Source organism: Primulina huaijiensis, chromosome 8, assembly GCF_012295235.1.
Source record: "Primulina huaijiensis isolate GDHJ02 chromosome 8, ASM1229523v2, whole genome shotgun sequence".
Lineage (NCBI taxonomy): Eukaryota > Viridiplantae > Streptophyta > Magnoliopsida > Lamiales > Gesneriaceae > Primulina > Primulina huaijiensis.
In genome coordinates, this window is record NC_133313.1 from 13,236,671 (window position 1) to 13,255,634 (window position 18,964).

The window sequence follows — 18,964 nt, forward strand, 5'->3', positions numbered from 1 at the left end:
GGGCGAACCCTAGTCCAATGCATTGGAAGGCTGTGAAAGATATTCTTAAGTACTTGAGAAGGACTAAGAACTTGTTCATGGTCTATGGGGGTGGAGAATTGAAATTGGAAGGCTACACTGATTCTAGCTTCCAATGTGACATAAATGATTCGAAATCAACCTCTTGTTTTGTATTCATGCTAAATGGTGCGGCTGTCTCTTGGAAAGGTTTCAAGCAAGACACCGTTGCGGATTCCACCACTGAAGCTGAATACATTGGTGCATCTGCTACAGCCAAATAGGCAATTTGGATGAGGAATTTTGTCAAAGAGTTGGGCGTTATTCCTAATGGAGTTGATCCAGTCCCGTTGTACTGCGACAACACTGGTGCCATTGCGCAAGCAAAGGAACCAAGGTCTCATCAGCGATCTAAACAAGTACTGAGGAAGTTCCACATCATACCGGAGATTGTGGGACACGATTAGTCCTTACGACCCGTGACAAAACTGAGGCTCTATAAGCTAGGGCTGTGTTTTGACTCGTTTACCGGCTCCAGGAGAGTCATCAGGTGACAATGTTGGTTACAGTTGTGACACATATAGGAGCCAGTGCATTGTAGTCGGGGATTCACCGCTCACCTACGGGTGTTGATATCCTATGTGATCTGATGAAATAATAGTGCGTGGAATCTCTGGCCAGAGTATGAGATGTACGTTAGCGAAGGAGTTCTCCAGTAGTACATGCGATGCCACTACTTATATGTGTCACATAGTTATCGAATTATTATGCAACCCTCGATGAACCAATGGTTACAGATTCGATCGGGATATATGAGATGAAGGGACCGTACTGTACGTTAATCATAATCGACTGGGTCTTGCTGGCACTATCAGTGATACCTAGAAAATCATGGGGCGATGCTACTAGACGCTCTTACCATGATTCGATGGGTTTAATCAGAAATATGATTTATCACATTCTCATGATCAATTGTTGATACATAGAATGGGGCAAATAAGGGTAAGCCCGAATAAAGGATTATGTCCTGAATCACAAGGAGTTGTGAACCCACGGCTTGCTGTATCCCTGAACCATTGAGGGTCACACAAGCACTGGATCGTTTGTTGATGTTGAGAGAATAAATTCCAGGAGTTAAATTTATATTATTACATAGTAAATTTAAGGAGTTGAATTTATGATAATTAAATTTTGAGAAAATAAATTCAAATAGTTGAATTTATGAGTTAGTAAATTCAAGAAGTTGAATTTATGAAATTTAGAGAGAATAAATTCAATGAGTTGAATTTATAAAATTTGAGAATTTAATTTATTAAACTCAAATGTTGAGTTTATTAAATATTAAATTTTGGATGTGATAAATTCAAGGAGTTGAATTTATAATTTAAATATTAAATTCAAATGTTGAACTTGTGATGGATTTAATTTATTAAGCTCAAAAGTTGAGTTTATTAAATATTAAATTTTGAAGGTAATAAATTCAAGGATTTGAATTTATAATTTAAATATTAAATTCGAATGTTGAATTTATAAGATATTTAAATTAAATATAATGGGTATATGTATAATGGGCTTGTAGGAGTACAAGACCAACTTACATATTATTAAGATTCTTAATTGGACTTTAAAAGATTAATTAATTAATTAAACTAATAGGACTAGAATAATTAATTTATTAATCCCATTAAATATTTAATTTTATTAATGGTTCCTAAGTTTATATATATGTGTATTAGGCTTAAGGTTAAAAATAATTCATTCACAATTTTTGAAAAACCCTAGCCTCCACACTTTGGAATTTTCGAAATTCCCCTCTCCTCCTCCTCTCCAAAATGTCCGCCACTTCTCTTTGGGGAAAAGTTTGAGCCGTCTCTCATACTTTGATCTCCAACGTAAAATCTCTTCTAATTTTTATAGTGCAAATTAGAAGAGGAATAAATCACCTAGTCGTGGACCTGATTAGATGAATAAAGAAAGGAGTTTCTAAAAAACGTTCGTAGAGAATTCATCAAGAGCTATATCCGCCAACCCCAGAATAGTTGGTGCCAAGTGAAATTATTCACCAAAGGTATAATTCTTTAATATCCTATAAATGTTTATTCATAAAATCATACGAGTGCTCAAACATATATATTTTGATTGTCAAAATAAAATAAAAATTTTAAAACTTCCGTTGCGTTTGGGTACGAGAAAACAGAGATCCAACAGAAGTGTAGGTGACCAGTGTATAAGGACGAGGTAGGAGAGAGGGCAGAATTGGGGCCAGATATTGTCGGACAGACTGCAGAGTTAGTGATGAAGATTCGGGACAGGATGAGGACCGCTCAGAGCTGACAGAAGAGATATGCAGATCAGCAGCGTACGGATCTTGAATTTGCATTAGGGGATCATGTATTTGTGAAAGTCGCCCCAATGAAGGGTGTGATTAGATTTTGAAAGAAGGGCAAGCTCAGCCCTAGATTCATAGGACCGTTCGAGATCCTAGAGAGAGTTGGGACACTCGCATATAGAGTTGCATTACCACAAAATCTGGCGGGAGTTCATAATGTGTTCCACGTCTCGATGTTGCGGAAGTACTTTTCGAACCCTTTGCTTGTACTGAATTATTAGCCACTTTATCCGACACCAAACATGTCTTTCGAGGAGAGACCCACTCAGATATTGGATAGGCAGGAGAGGAGGCTCCGGAACAAGGTGATCCACATGGTCAAGGTCAAGTGGCTAAATCATTCTGAGGAGAAGGCTACTTGGGAGACTGAGGCCGAGATGAGGAGTCGCTACACGGAGTTATTTGGCAAGTTTTAAATTTTGAGGACGAAATTCTGTTTAAGGGGGGGAGAATTGTAAGGTCTAGGAAGTTCGAACTACGTAACCTGACTGCATGCAATCTAGTGTTTTATTTAAAATACGTTTTATTGATTTTTATGCATTGAATGCATGATTATTGCATGGATTTGTGTTTATTTCATTGATTTTTAAGGTTTCATGCATTAGGGCTTTAAGTTGCATTTCGCGCTCGAACGAGCAACGGAGACCGGGGATGTTCAGGAAAAATATTTTTATTGAATAATTAATTCTAATTAATTAATATGAGTAGTATTTAAGTGATTTTTGAAATTGGGCCTTGGTTGGGTATTTTTACTCGTTGGGTCATATTTTTAACTAGTACGCAAAATTTAGCGAATCGAGGGACTTTTTGAGGGTTCGGGCAATATTTTTGTGAGGCCTAGGGCCGAAGAGGGCGGGGGGTGATCGCCGGTGCCATGAGGTTGCACGGACAATGAGCGGCTCCTAACAGGCTTCTAGGCGGAGGGAACATGAATGAACCGATCTTACACCGGAAAGAGGGGGATTCTGAGACTGTTCAATGTAATGGACTGTACAGTTGAAGAGGGCTTAAAAGAATTGATATGTACTACTCATACCACGAAGGTGCATCTTCTTTTCGGTCGCTCATCACATAAGAACTCCAAAGTTAAGCGTGCTTGACTTGGGGCAATTCTTGGATGGGTGACCTCCTGGCAAGTTTTCTAGGGTGCGTGTGCTGGAAAGACTCGTCTTGATACAGTGAGGATAGTCGTCGAATCTGGGGCGTTACAGTTGGTATCAGAGCCGACCTCTCCTAGTTCGGTGTGGTTCGGGGACGAACCAAGCGGAAGCTGGTGGGCATGTGAGGCCCGGGGCCGAAGAGGGCTGGAGGTGATCGCTGGTGCCATGAGGTTACACGGACAATGAGCACCGGAAGGAGGGGGATTCTGAGACTGTTCAATGTAATGGACTGTACAGTTGAAGAGGGATTAAAAGAATTGATATGTACTACTCATACCACGAAGGTGCATCTTTTTTTCGTTAGCTCATCACATAAGAACTTCAAAGTTAAGCGTGCTTGACTTGGGCAATTCTGGGATGGGTGACCTCCTGGGAAGTTTCCTAGAGTGCGTGTGATTGAGGACATAGGCACGCTGGAAAGACTCGTCTTGGTACAGTGAGGACAGTCGTCGAATCTGAGGCGTTACAATTTTCAAAAACGTACCTAAACGAAATAATTTTTGTGAGTTTTATTGGGCTTGATAGGATTATTTTATTGCTTATTGGGTCCAAACCCTTTTTTTAGCCCTTTATTTTTATTAAGACCCATTAGCACCTTGTATTATTATTTAAAAACCCTCTTTAGCAAACCATAAACCTACCCTAAACCTAGCAGTCATCCCCTACCCTCTCAGCAGCAGCCTTCTCTCATCCTTTCAGCAGCAAGCCGTCGGTCCCCTAGATTTTCAAAGAAAAATCTTCCCCCGTCTCTTTGATGCGCGTTCTACGCATAGATATCCAAGTTTTCGAGCACACAAATGTTAAGGCACGCCATGTATCTCTTTTTCTCATCATTCATGCTATGTATATTATGTTGTGTGTGTGTTTACATGAGAAATTATTTGATTTAACATGTGGTATTCTTTTCGCAAAGTTTTGACTTCAAATATGCATGGTTTGTTTCATAACTCATGTTTTTGTTACCTTGGTGCAAGGAGCTGCCAAGTGAGGGTCCTAGGGGGCTGTTCACATCAAGGAAATAGGTTTCAATGGATTGGAGTCTCGAGTGTTTCACAATTTGAGTGAGGGCCGACCGTTTTCTTGAGTGGCTAGGATTTTTGGTTGGTATGGTGGAAGGAAAGGCAAGGCACGACCAAGGGGGACTGAACCAAGCCATGGTGTGGTTCAAGAGGGTCCAAACTGAGGCCTAGGAGATGTCCTTACATGGCTGGTCTCAGGCTAAGAGGAGATCGAGGGCAACTAGAGTCGGTTATGATATCTTCATGGATAAGGGCGTACAACCTATTCATGGGCCTGTAGGTGCGGGTTGAGGGGTCAAGGAGAGGGCTCCTTGGCTCGGTCTTAGTCCTAGGGTGTCAGGTTGAGGGCTAGACACGTCGTCTTTTAGGCTAGGATCGATAAAACGCGGGTTGGTGCAACTAGGGTTACGACTTGTGAGTGCTGGAAATTTCCAGGGAATTTCATGCATGATTCATAGGTCCTAGTGGTCTTGAACAAGTGGTTTATGGGCTGGTTGGGTAGGTTCAAGTCATGGTTTAAGATGCGTAAATGTTGGTTGAGTTTCGGATTGGTTCGGGTTAAAACCGGGATTCTGGTTCAAGTTTTAAAACAAATCATATAAGTTATGGAACGGGCTCCAGGTTACCTCTAGGAAATGTTGATAATTATGTTTTTAGGTGTATTAAGGAGTTTGGTTGGCTTCGGGTCGAAATTTTGAGGTCCAGGGGTAAAATGGTCAATTAGGGTTTATAGAGGCAAAATGACTGTTTTGTACCCGAGTCGAGTTAGCAGTCCTAGCAGTGCCCTGAACATAAATCTACACATTTTTAATGTATATGCTATCATGAACATGACTTTTTATGTAAAGATGAAAAATACGTTACATGCTTGATTTTAAGAAAAATTTACGTATATGCATGATTTTTATAAAGTGATGAATTTGATGACATGTTTTGAAGGATGGAAGTTGGTTGTGACTGATACGAATACGAAGACAGGTAAGGCCAAGGATTAGTAAATGGATAATACTGTCACTGATGTCCCCGCCGCCTGGTACCACGGTTATACGTAGATGGATCCATCGAATAGAGCTGATACGAAAGTCACAACTAATTAACTGAATTCAAATAAAAAAAGGAACTCGTATATGATGATATGTTGAGATATGTTTTGATACGTTATGCTTTATTACGTTTATGTTTACGTTTTTATGATCATGAAATGTATGTTGATTACCGTACTTTTCACTGTTGCATGTTATGTATATGTACTTGTTATAACGATTTTGGTGTGTTGAGTCTTTAGACCCGCTAGACATGAATGATGTAGGTGAGCATATCGATGAGGAGATTGGAGGCGCCGAAGACTGGGTAGACAGGGCAGGATGTGCGCACGCTAACCCGAGGACCTTATTATTTCCGCACTTCGTGTTTACGAGTGAGGAGAGATTATGGATATTTTCATACTATGTCATTTTTATATGTTGATGGTTATTAGGATTTTTGCGTGTTTGACTTCTGAATCACGATGCTCGAACGTCTTGGGTTTGACGTTTTGGAATATTTTTAACTGAAATATTTTTACTAGTATTGAAATTTCCTTATTTTAAAATGTTTGTTTTACAACAGATATTGCATGCATGCTTGTAAATGTTTATTTTGAAATTATCTTTTTTTTAAAAAAAATTTATTAAACTTTTCAGTATTAGTCGTTTCAGCAACAGTGAAAAGTATTGTAATTAACATACATTTCATTATCTTAAAAACATAAACTTAAACATAGCATGTCAAAGCATAACGTGTCCATAACATATCTCGTCATATCAGCGTATACGTGTTCATTTTCTTTATTTGAATTGAGATCATTTGTTGTGACTTTCGTATAAGCTCTAATCGATGGATCCATCTACGTATAACCGCGGTACCCGGTGGCAGGGACATCAACGACAATTTTACCCATCCACTGAGCCTTGGCCTTTGTTCATGTTCGTGTTCGTGTTCGTGTTCGTGTTCGTCACAACAAAATCCTATCCTTAAAAAATCATGCATATACGTAAATTTCCTTAAAATCACGCATGCAACGTATTTTCGTACTTTCATAAAATTTATGTTGATAATATCATACACATTTTAAACATGCAATTTTCGTGTTCAGAGAGCTGCAAAGACTGCTACTCGACCCACGTGCAAAATGACCATTTGGCTCTTGGAAACCCTAATTGGCTATTTTACCCTTGGAGTTCCCAAGATAAAAAGAAAATTTTTGAATGAGGTAAAAAACTTTTATTGGGATGATCCGTATCTGTTCAAGTATTGTCCAGATCAAATTTTTCAACGTTGCATACCCGACAATGAGGTAAGTAGTGTCATTAAAATTTGTCATTCAGAAGCATGCGGAGGACATTTTTCTTCAAAGAAAACGGCCGCAAAAATCTTGCAGTGTGGATTTTATTGGCCCACTTTATTTAAAGACACCCACGAAATCTGCAAGATCTGTGAAAATTGTCAAAAATTGGGTGCGATTTCAAAAAGAAACATGATGCCTTTGAATCCTATCATTGAAATTGAAATCTTTGATTGTTGGGGAATTGATTTTATGGGACCCTTTCCACCGTCGTTTGGATACTTGTATATTTTAGTTGTAGTTGATTATGTTTCCTAATGGATAGAGACAATTCCATGTCGAACAAATGATCATAAAATCGTCATCAAATTTTTGAAAGAAAATATTTTTAGTAGATTTGGAATTCCTCGAGCCATGATAAGTGATGGGGGAACTCACTTTGTTAATAAACCATTTGCTTCATTAATGAAAAAATATGGTATTACTTACAAAGTAACTACTCCTTATCATCCTCAAACAAATGGGCAAGTTGAATTAGCTAATAGGGAGATAAAGCAAATTTTAGAAAAAACTGTTAACCCAAATAGAAAAGATTGGTCTCTGCGACTTAATGATGCACTTTGGGCATATCGAACAGCTTTTAAAACATCATTGAATATGTCTCCCTATAGGTTGGTTTACGGAAAACATTGTCATTTGCCTGTGGAATTGGAACATAAAGCTTATTGGACGATCAAAACTTTTAATTCAAGCATGGATGATGCCAACAAATTGCGCAAATTGCAACTTAATGAACTTGATGAGCTCTGAAATGGCGCGAATGAGAATTCAATGATTTATAAAGCAAAAATCAAATCATTTCATGATAAAACAATTCTTAGAAAAAATTTTGAGATTGGTAAAAAAGTTTTGCTTTATAATTCTCGACTTCACATATTTCTCAGAAAATTACGATCAAGATGGACAGGCCCATATGTTGTAAAACATGTGTGTTCTTATGGATCTGTGGACATTGAAAATCCTAAAAATTGTGATGTTTTAAAGTAAATGGACAAAAACTTAAACCATTTTTAGAAAATGAAATCTTTCAAGAAGAGTTTATTTCTCTTTCTGATCCTTGATTTTTTTTTGTTGCATTTAATTTTGTTTGTTTTTATTTCAGGTTTCCTTAATCTTTTTATTTTCCTGGTTAAATGGCAGATAGCGGTACTCCATGACTCTCATAGTCGGTTAAATCGGTTTCCCACAATTGCTGATACAAAAATTAAAAAAAAATCATTTTTTTTCTTTTCAAAATGGATGAAATTATCTCAAAAATTTGTAAATATTTTCCCTCTGTTTTTGAAAATGTTCTAAAAAAAGTTTATGCAGGAAGGTGTGAAAGATTGAGATTGCTAATGCAAAAAGGAATTCCAGAAGAAATTCATCTTGTAATAGAAGCTAAGTTCGATTAAGAGGAGAAGTTCCACAGTCATTAATCATTCGGTATATGCCTTGATTAGGAACAAGTACTTGTGCGAAAAAACAAAGGGCCAAAAGTTTAGGGGTTTGTCATCAGTGTGCAAGATGGACTTGTGACCAACGATGCAGATCTTTGGGATATGTTTTCAATAACAGAGAAGATAAAATTGGTTTCATTAAGAATGGGCTGAGTAAGGAGTCTTTATATAACATCTTATTGACTCTTGAGACGCATTCTTGTGGACACGTGCATATTGAACTTCTCCGTTTATGGAAATAATTCCAAGATGAGCGTCATCGTAATAGTCTTGGGAATCTGACTAAAAAAAACCCCTGTTTGCCAATTTATAAAAAAATTGTATGGGAAGCATATCCTCGACTCATAGAAGGCGTTGAAGCCGTTTCTGGACGTAAAACCAGAGGAAAATTGTGAGCCACAATCACACTACTGTTTATATGCATGTGTGTCACTATTGTTTTTACTGTTTATTCAGTTTACAACTGTGACCCATAGTTTTGTCCTGATAACATCTTACCCCTATAAAATCTCTCATCTTTCTTTATATTTTCGCAGACAAAAAAAAGAAGTAAAAACATGGCTGGATCCTCTGCACAAACATTGAAAAATATTTGTGTATTTTGTGGGTCGAGTCTTGGAAAAAATGAAGTGTTTGTGGAAGCAGCGAATAATCTTGGAAAGATATTGGCTGAGAGAAAAATTCACTTGGTATATGGGGGAGGTAATATTGGGTTAATGGGATCTGTTTCAACATCAGCTCATCTTAGAGGTAGTCAGGTTTTGGGTATTATTCCTACAGCTTTAGCAGAAGGAAATATTACATGTGTTACGATTGGGGAGGAATTAAAAGTTTCTTCTATGTATGAAAGAATCACAAAAATGATTGAAAATTCCAATGTTTTTATTGCATTACCAGGTGGTTTTGGTACATTAGAAGAAATTTTTTACACTGTTTCTTGGGCACAACTTAATATCCATAACAAACCTGTGGTCTTGTTGAATATCAATTATTATTATGACAGTTTGTTGACATTTTTTGATAAAGCTGTAGAACAGAATTTCATTTCAGAAAATTAACGACGGTTGCTCATTTCTGCTTCAACTGCCGACCAATTAATTGATAATTTGGAAGATTTTGTTCATAAGCCTGATTCGATGATAACAAAGATCAATTGGTCGAAATCAAGTAGTAAGAAAAGAAAGTTGGATCATTGATTCAAAAGTCGTGGATTGGTTTGCATTTGTTTCAGTTTGTTATCTTCAACAAAATTTCAGGTGATATANTCTCTTTCATTATGTACTCTTTATTAATAGTTATTTTGACATTAGGGACAATGCCATATTCTAATTGGAGGGAGAACAGACTTATAAAAAAAAATATTAAAAAAAATAAAAAAAAATAAAAAATATATATATTTAAAAAAATATATTATTTTAAAATAAAACCATGTTTATTGTTTGTATCTTAGTAATTTTTGCAAAAATATCATACATTACATGTTTGAAAGGTTCAAATTAGAAAATGTATTATTCTATATAAGAATATTTAAATTTTTATTTAAAAAAAGTCAATTTTAATATTCTGATCAATATAAAAATATGATTTATGAAATTTTTTTGAGTGATTAACCATTGTGATAAAATCAGGTATTAAAGTATATGGCCCAAGATTTATCTTATAAGAGTGCCTAAAATTTTAAACTCACACATATTTTGTGAGTGAGTGGAGAGGACTGAGAAAATAGCTTTCGAGCCTTTATTGATCATGAGAGAGGCTATCTATTGTTTAGATCTTGAGTTCTTATTTTGGAAAAAAAATTATATTTCCCAAAGGAAAAAAAAAGAGAAATAAACAAAAAGAAAGATGTTGAAGATCTTTGTAATTTTTAAGTTATAAGCTACGACTCATGTAACTCACATAAAAAAAAAGAAAAAGAAAGAGAGAAATTTATTGTACAAATTAAATAAATATGTGGTCAAGAAGCATAAACTTAGTCTGATTCCATAATGTTATGAAAAAAAATCAGGAAAAAATATATAATAAGAACAACTAGATTTTGAATCAATGGATTTCCTATCTTTTGATTAATCTGGCTCGTTTGTATGTCTGCATTCTGTAAACTATTTTTCTGAGCATTTATCTGTATTCCAACTCTATGAGAGAAATCATTCCCATAAATTGAAACATTTATTAATCTGTGAAGATATGAAGTTGAGACTCTTACTAGGAATTTCTGAAGGCCGTGTACATTTAACTACCTGAAAATAAGCTTTGAATTTATCAGCTCAGATTATTTCATAAATTATAATTATGATGATCTTGATATTACTTTGACAGTTTTTAAATTTAATTTATACACTTAGATAGTTCTGATTACATTTCTATTTAAATTAATCAATATGTTTTGTGTTGCTATTAACGCTGAAATTGCAAGGGACTAGCAATAAGCTGGTTGGGAGGTGTGATAAACATAAAAATTGTACATTAATTAAATGTTTTATAATATAAATTTATAGTTTTTGTTTTATTAAATGTTTAAATATTATATGTTTTATCATAAATTGTAAAAAAAATAAGTTGTTGCATAATTATAAGTTTTTACTATTTTTACAGGTTCGATAAAACAAGAATAACATTAGCGTTGCAAATGGGATTAAGATGATTCTTGGACCTGTAGAAAGTTGATGATAATATCTATAATATTGGTGACAAGTATGAGATAAAAATCTTCTCACAATTAGGATCAAATTAAGCAACAAATAAAGTTATCAAAGTAGTGGCAGTTTTACCATTCTCTAGCATTTTGATCATATCTCTCAAATTACTTGGTCAAATAGTAAAAAAAAAATTCCACAATTCAAACAACTCAGATATCTACATGTTTTGGTTTAGGTGGAAAAGAAAATTTGGATGGGAAGATTTTCAAAAGTGATGTGTATTAAAATATAATTTCTTGGAACACCAATGAAGACTTATGTGTAAAAAATTAATGTTTTATTTGTGGTTGTCTCCCAAATTTGGCTATAAACAGGTGTGCATTGTAATGAATTGAGATATCCCTCATTCTATGAACAAACCTTTGAGCTCATAATATTTCTCTCTATATTTTTTTCTTTATTTCTTCATTTAAATATAATTAGCATGTTAATTTCATATTAAAAGTTTTACACTTTAAATAATGAATAGCTAACTTCCTAAAGTTGAGATGAAAAGGTGAAACTCTTTCATGATAATAAGGTTATTAAAAGGTAATAATCTATGTTTTATATTATTTAATCATTATTTATTGTTTATGTTATATTTATTTTTTTAAGCATTTTTATACCCTACTTATAAGTGGGAGTTTTGATTTATTGTTGCTATATGTTACACTAAATTTTTGGAACCATTTAAATGTTAGTTTGGTATTATCAACCATTTAAAGTGGATGCCTTGATTTATTATATAAATGAATATATCATTATATTAATTTCTTGTTGCCATTTAAATGTTTGTTTTTTTTTTACCAACCATTTAAAATAGGAACCTTGATTTAGTGTTTACAAATATATATATAGCACAATAAATACTTGATAACATTTATAAGTTCTAATATATATTATATACTTATAAGATAATAATATATAACATAATATAAATATGATTATTTAATATATTAGAACCATTTTAATAAGTGGATTTCAATAATGTTCATTAATGTTATCTTTATTAAAATACCAAGAGTGGATTCTCTAATCTCAACTACTTAAATTAAAATTTGAACATTTAAAATTATCAATTAAAAATTAAAACAATTAAAAGAAAAACAAAACAAAACAAAGAGACATTGTAGTGGACTTGTAATTACCTTAGCTTCCCTATAGATATGATATTTGGACTCACCGAATTATACTACTTGTGGACAACCTGCTCTTGGGAGTGCAACAATCAAAGTCGCAACATAAAACTAAAATTTTCTCATGAAAAACATACAAACCAACTTATATTGATGTGAATGATGAGAAAAACGAGATATAGGCATGCCTACACGCTCAAAAACTTGGAGATATTCACAAAGAACGTGCACCAGAGAGGCGGGGAAGGACTTCTTTGAAAAACCATGAAGAATTTCGAAGGTTGCTTCTGGTATTATTCGAAAATGCTATTGGAGGAATGAGGAAGGGGGCGGCCGAAGGTGAGTGGGATTAGGTTAGGGTTTGGGTGTAGGGTTTAATTAAAATATTAAGTGCTAATGGGCATTAGATTAAAATAATTAGGAGGAGTAGGAGTTTAGGCCCAAAATATTTTAAAATAGGCCCATAAGCCCATTAACACACTCGTAAAAATAATTCATTTAGGTAAGTTTTAGAAAATGATGCTCGAACCCTCAAGAAGTCCCCTAACTCGCTAAGATTTGCGTACCGGTTTAAAATATGACCCAGCGAGTAAAATACCCCACAAGGCCCATTTTAGAAAATCTCACTTAATTACACCATATATTAAATAATTAAAAATAATTATTTAATAAAAATATTTTTCCTTAATTATCCCCGGTCTCTGTTCCTCGTTCGAGTGCGAAAAATTACTAAAAGCCCGCATGCATGAAACTTTAATAAACCATGCAATAAAACACATATATATGCAATAATCATGCATTAAAATAATTAAACACATATTTTAGTAAAACCCTATATTGTATGTAGTCAAGTTACGTAGCTCGAATTTTCTAGACCTTACAATTGTCTATGTGTTTTGTTCGAGAGTGTTGAACAAAATTCTTTGAAATTTCTATAACACTGGAGTTGTCACAATATGTAATGACCCGGATACTTATTTTCAATTAAGTATTAATTAAGAGATGATTAAAGGGTTGCTAATTAAACATTATTAAGGAATAGATAATTTGGGATCAATCTGTTGGGTTCCATCGAATTTAAAATGGACAACTCAACCTACTTCAGATTTCATTATCCCGATAAATCCAACTAGACGAATAAGATTTTGACACGTGGTAGATAAGTTTGATTCGGATTTTCGGAAATAGTCCTGATGCAACCTATAAATGGAAGCTGAATTCTTTAATTTCCTACACCGCTTCCTTCAGAGAGAGTTTTAACCACATACCATAGGTTTTCTAGCTAGTTGCTAGCGTACTTTGGTGTCGGGAAGTTTCGGAGCTACTATCGACTACAGGGGGTTCGGTGAACTGGGATTGAGACATCATCAGTGGGATGACGATGAACGCAGGTATAATCCTAAATCCTTTAGAAAGAACTTTGAAGCATGTTTGATAATTCAGGATCTTATTTGATAGTGATTACATATTGTTGGTATTGTGTCGGTTTAGAGCTTTTTTCAGATTGTTTTAGTGAGGTACGTGATGTACTGACTGAGATATCCAAGCGTAGTATACACACTCATATGATGCATATTTATCTGTTGCATGATACATGTTTTACTGGTTTGGCATATTATGCATGACATATCATGTTGAGCTTGATATTTTTTGAGATATACCTCGTTTGTTGGGGCCGCTCAGCCCTATTCTGTATTGTGGATGATGGGACATCAAGAGCTACAGTGTTCAACGGGGGACTCGCGGGCTCTGATGACATGGACATTGTATGCCACGTCTTGATGATGAGTGTGAGAGCCGAAACATGCCTAGGGCAGATCAGAGACTATACACTCAAGTGCCTCTAGACTGAGCATGAGATTCTTGACTTGATCCTTAATATCCGATCATATTGCATTTCGCATGCGTCATATCGTTTTTTATACTCGTACATTCTCATATTGGGCGATTGTCGCTCACGTCCTAGTTTTCATCTTGGACACCCCATTCCACGGGGCAGTAGCTAGAGTTGTTGCCACTTAGGTTAAATTGTTCGGACGGCCAGGGCAGTAGCTAGAGTTGTCGGGTTTTCGGTGGTGATCAAGTGTAGTTTTTATGTGGTTTATCGTTTTCTTGTTCAAAATTATGTTTTCGATATGGTTGTATTAATGTTTAAGACTGTTTTGTTGTTATTGTTATGTTTTCGTTTGGGTTGTACGATGATTAAGTTATTTGGTTTCCGATGTTTAGTTGTTGTTATTAAGTTTAATGTTGCATGTTTATTAGTTTGTTTAGTAGTGGCTCGGGTAAAGGCGCTACATTTGGTGGTATCAGAGCATGCAAAGATTTTTGGAACATTAGTAATTCTATTTCGAGGTTTTGAAGGTTGATTTTGGTTTCCTTTCTTATTTCAGGAGGTGGAAGCAAGCAGTCACGGAAGTGTTGGACATGGTCGTTATGGAGACGATGAGGCTGGTCGAGATCATCGTCATAGAGTTCGTGACAGAAGGCTCCACCGAGATCATGATGAAAGGAGACGTAGGAACCACGTTAAAATTATGGATTTCATGAAGATTGGACCTCCACCATTGTCTGGAGATGAGAATGCCGATGTTGCTGAAGCTTGGGTCGATATCATGAAGTAGAGTTTTCAAATGTTGCACTATGACGAGGATGCAAAGATGGAGGTAGCCGATTTCATGATCACAGGAAAAGTTCGGAAATGGTGGAAACCTGTTTCCGCCATTCTAGTTCAGCAGCATGGACAGATCCATTGGGAACATTTCCGTCAATCCTTCATCAATCATCACTTTCCGCCAGCTCTTCGTCAAGCGAAAGAGATGGAACTATTAATCATTAAGCAAAGAGATTCGAGCATTGAGGACTACCAAAAGCGTTTTACGGATCTGTTGACGCTCTTCACATCATTGAGAATTCTGCAGCAAAATATTCTCACTTTTAGAATGGTTTGAACCAGGAGATTTTTTATCAGGTTTCTGTCTGTGACGATCCTACTTCATACGAAGGATTAGTGAATCGTTGTCGTCAAGCCGGGATCAGTATTGCTAGGAAGAAGGCTATGCAAGCTAGCCAAAGTTCTAGTTCGTTGGGACCGAGGGGTCGGTCTTTCAAGAAGTCTGTATCTTCTTCTTCTTCCGGTTCTGGAGGGGTGCGCAGCTTTGGTTGGAAAAAGCTGCAATGTGGCCAATGCGGAGGCAATCACCAAACGGAGAATTGTCGAAGAGTGACAGTTACTTGTTTCAATTGTGATGGTTTTGGTCACATGAAGAGGGATTGCCCTAACTTGGAGCATTAAAGTGGAGGCAGAGGTTCTATGGTAGGGTCTTACAGTGGAAAACAGTCTGAGACCACTGTGCAACATAAAAGTTTTCATGCTCAAGGTTCTCGTCGTTGAGGATATCACAAGGATCTCAGCAACGACCACGAGTTCAGGGGCAAGTGTTTGCCCTAAACCAAGAGCAATCCGAGGAGCAAAGCGAGAGAGTCATTGTGAAACGTCTGCTATTCGTTTTGCTTAAAAAGTACTAAAATTTTTTTAAAAAAATAATATCTCACATATTTCGGTCGAATACACACATGCAAATATAAAATAATTTTGACACCATTTTAAAAATAAAGCATACAACTAATATTTTAAAAATCAAGGAAATAGTTTAAACATAAAACCAAACCTAAAAAGCAATAATTTGAAAAGTATAGCCCGTACTATCACCTCTCAAAAACCTCTCAAAAACATAAATAAAAAGTCGTAAAATCTTTTAACATAAATGCTAAACGTAAATCATAAATGCGGAAAAATAGAATCGCTGGTCCTCGGGTCATGTGCACCTTCAATCCAGTCAGGTCAACCATCAAGACCTCCATTAACATTATTATCATAATCATCTGCATCAACCACACTTAGTGAGTCTAAAGACTCAACACACTATAATCTTGATAACAACATAATACGTATACAGATCACATACAACAAGGAAAAATACTTGTACTTAAAATAACATTTGCATTAACTTTAAACATAAACATTTTCATAAACTTTTCCATATCAACATATTCATATTCATCATAAACATATCATATCCATATTCGTGTTCGTTGAATTTAGATCGTGATTGTGACTCGTATTCGTATTTGTATTGGGCGATGGATCCATCTACATATAACTAAAGTACTGGGCGGGGGAGGTGGAGACATCAGTGACACTCTCAACCATCAACTGAGCCTTGGCCAACGTATTAACATATCATCGTATTCGTATCAATGGAAACACGATCGTCGGGCTCTCATTGGGACCTTCACCTTCACGATATCTCTAACATATCTTCGTATTAGTCACAATCCCTTCACATCTTTCAACATTTCGTATTTTAATCACTTAATAAAAACATGCATATAATATCGTTTTTCTTTTAAACCAAGCATGCAACATATCTTTTAAATATCTATATTAAATCATAAAAATTCATAACATATAAAAATCATATTTTAACATATAAAAGTTAATAAACATCCATAATAATTGAAAATAATCATATTTGCATATAAAGCAATATTCAGGGCACTGCCATGACGTTTACTGATTTTCGGGTGTAAAATTATCGTTTTATCCCTAGACGTAAAATTTCACGTTTTTGACTCTTTCTTAATTTCATTGACTCTAACATGTCCCAAATAATTATTTAAGCTTACATGAATTTTATGATATTTTTATTTAGCTTAAATCAAGGATTTTTAAAATTAATCTTTAAATATAGCGTATTAGTGCGTTTTAATTACAAATTAAACCAAACCTTAATATAAAATTCTGAAATTAAAAACTTAGACTTTTAATAATTATTTGAGCTTAAATATAATTTTTCATAATTTTATTAAGCTTAAATCTAGGCGTTTCAATTAATTCTTTAATTAACGTTTCATTAGGCGATTAAATCCCGAATAAATCCAGAACTCATTATTTTGATCCCGAATTTTAAACATAACATTTTTATTACCTAAACTACCCTTGTGAGCCATGAACCACACCCGTGGACCCATGGTTTCAATTTTAGTCTTTAAAATCTCGAAATTGACACATAATCGAACACACCTAGCCATCTGGCAAAATACTCGAGCCATGGTCGAGCCACCTCGAGCCAAACCTGAGACAACCCACATAGACACCTTATTGACAAACCCTGACCCATAGAACCTAGCCCTAGCTCGCTCAAACCCTGAAGAAACTGTCCCAATTGCATACATGTCTGCGTGTGATGTGTTCTAGTTGTACTAGGACTCCTAGCTAGCCTAGGGCTCTTCCAGCCGTGCCACCACCAAACCACCATGACCTTAACCGACCCTGGACCACGCACAGACCCAGCCTAGACCAATCAAAGCCTTGGAACTCAAGCAACGAGCCACTGAACCAAGTGGCAGCAGCCTGCACTGCTTGTTTCCCTCATGTTATCCCAATTCCTCTCGAGCCAGCGGCCACCCAAGCCGCACCAGCCCCTGACCTGACCCTTTTAGGAACCCTCTTGGACCCTTAGAACCTAAGGACTCGACCCCATCCCTCAAACTCGAAGCCACAACATAAGCTGCAGAAACACAGCCGAGAAGACCCACTTGACAATGACTCTTGTTTTCTTGCTTAGCCGCCTAACCAATGAGCCAGCCCTTGAACTAGCCCCTCATGCACCCTCCTATAACCCTAAAGAGTTGACCTAGCCCAGCCTGGAGCCCCCTGGCCGAGCCTCTTCTTCCCTGAACCAGCTGCAAATCTGTGCTACTCCTTGAAGCTCACGGGTGCTAGGACTCCTTCCCAGCCTTGGTGTTAGAGTCCTAGCATGTCTATGACTCTTTCCCTGACCCAAGCACAACCCTAGCTTAGCCTTGGTCCGGCCAAACCAAGCCATGCATCGAGTCCTACGCTTAACCGATCACCTAAGCCATCAATCACATGTTTCGGTTCCAGCTTTTGTCCCTTTGAGTTTGCAGCATTTTGTGTGTGTTATTTGGACTCTAAACTCATGAAAAACATCCTTGATCAAGGCTCTAGTCATGGGAGCCCCTTAACAACATAATATACATATTTTTTGATGAAAGAACAAGCCTTAAACATCACATATGATACAAAAACGAATTTATTTCATGATGCACTTGTTTTTCAAGCAAAACAAAAATAAATAAATACTATGGTGTGATAGATGATTAAAGGAAATAATATGGAGTGCCTTTGCGTTATTAACGCACGATTAAATGTTGACGAATCGAAGAACGATGTCTTGAATAACCCTTGAAAACCTTGAAGAACTTTGATGCTTTTCCGTTGATAAAATATGTGTGTGTCGTGACTTGTGTTGGGAGAGAGTTTGGAGTGTTTGGGGGAAAGTGGGCGTGTGATTGTGAGGTTATGTGGTTGGATTTTGGGTTTAAATAATTAATTAAAATACTAACTATAGCTTAGGCCCATTAACAAAGTTAATTAAGCCCACTAAGTCCATTAGTGTTTAATTAAAATATTTTGTTTAATAAAGTTTGCAACTTTATTAGCCGGATTGCCAAACATTCGTATTTTTTTTTTTAAAATCTAACACTGATAAAAATTACGTCCCGGCTTATAAAATCACCTCAAAACTCCTTATTTTCAAAAATAATAAAAAGCATCACCCTTAATTTAAATAATCAAAACAATTATTTAATAAAAACATTTTTTATTTTTCAGTCATCGGTCTCCATTCCTCGATCGCAACTCGAATAACCTTTAAAAATACATTTTAATGCA